The sequence below is a fragment of the Arachis ipaensis genome, chromosome B01, assembly GCF_000816755.2.
Source record: "Arachis ipaensis cultivar K30076 chromosome B01, Araip1.1, whole genome shotgun sequence".
NCBI lineage: Eukaryota > Viridiplantae > Streptophyta > Magnoliopsida > Fabales > Fabaceae > Arachis > Arachis ipaensis.
Window position 1 is genome coordinate 48,052,782 of NC_029785.2, and position 1,434 is coordinate 48,054,215.

Genomic DNA, 1,434 nt, shown 5'->3' on the forward strand with positions numbered 1-1,434 from the left:
GACAAAATTGTTTTAAGCACCGACAAAATTAGAGGCGCCCCTTATTTCAAAGAGGGGGTGGATTATTCACATTTCATTTGATGGTCAAAGGCGAATTGAAAGCTAAGCTCCCCTAACTTTCGTCTCTCAGTGTCAGTGTCGGTCCAGCAGAGTGCTTTCGCCGTTGGTGTTCTTTCTGATCTCTACGCATTTCACCGTTCCACCGAAAATTTCCTCTGCCCTTACCGTACTCCAGCTTGCTAAACCCGTGCTGATAAATAACCAAACTCTTTTCGCTCCGCTTAGCCCTACTTCAGGGGTATTTTAGTGATAAGTTCTATAGGAACTGAACGATTCTATTTGGTCAAATACCTAGCGACAAACTCCTATATTCTTTTCATTACAGTATTTCTGAACAAGTTCCTGTTGGTGGAAATAATAAAGGGTATTTACTTTATATATTAAGTTAATTAATACGAACTAATATTATTGCTATAAGCATTCAAGGCTGATAAGAAAAGTTTGTCGTATAAAGAAGTTGACAGGTTTTCTTTAATAATTTGTTATTCATAAAAGACGTTAAATAGCATTTACAAATAGCAAAGATACATTAAATTTATATCTAAAGAAGAAAAACATTTTCTATATTTTTTGACAGAAAAGAAAAAAACATTTTCTATACTGAACTAGAGTACGCACGAGAGTTATCGAGTATAAAAAATGTTAAAAAAATGACAGATTTGTATCTTTTTAGTTTTCAAATCTATATAAAAAATATTGTAGTAAAATGATGAGCGAAAATAATCATCTTAGATATTAGTAAGTGCACCAGATCGTTTAAATTATACCAAAGTGAATGAATATTGTTTCCACGAGAATTAACAGATTGAGGCAAACAATCGCTAATTAAATTTTTAATTAGGTCGATCAAACCTTGAATTACAGATTGTAGATCCTGGAGAAAAGAAAGAACAATGAAAAAGAGAATGAGAGAATGCTTTGAAGTTGGAAGAAAATGAATAGATAAAAATATTGAAGGTCATAGAGATGTTTGATTTTTAGAAGAACAATGCTTATACTTTTTTATTTAATTCATGCAAAAATTTTTTCACAACAAATTATATTTAATCAAATCTCAACTCCTTGGTAATTTAATTTTTCTAAACCCAATTAATCGCCAATGTTTTTGTCAACACATTAAGAGAAGAGGTGAAGAATGGTTTTGATTTTAAATCACACAATATTCAAAAACTATCACTAGTTGAATTATATGTCACTTATTCAAGACTATTTATAAATAATTGAAGATTATGAGATGAGTTTCAAGCTAATTTCGAAATTAATTTTTCCAAATGTAATTATATCCAAGAAAGAATTAGAATATTTCCGATAGTTCTAATCATTAGTGATGAAGAACAAAACCCTTTCTTAGAAAAGTAAAGAAGCATGAATTGA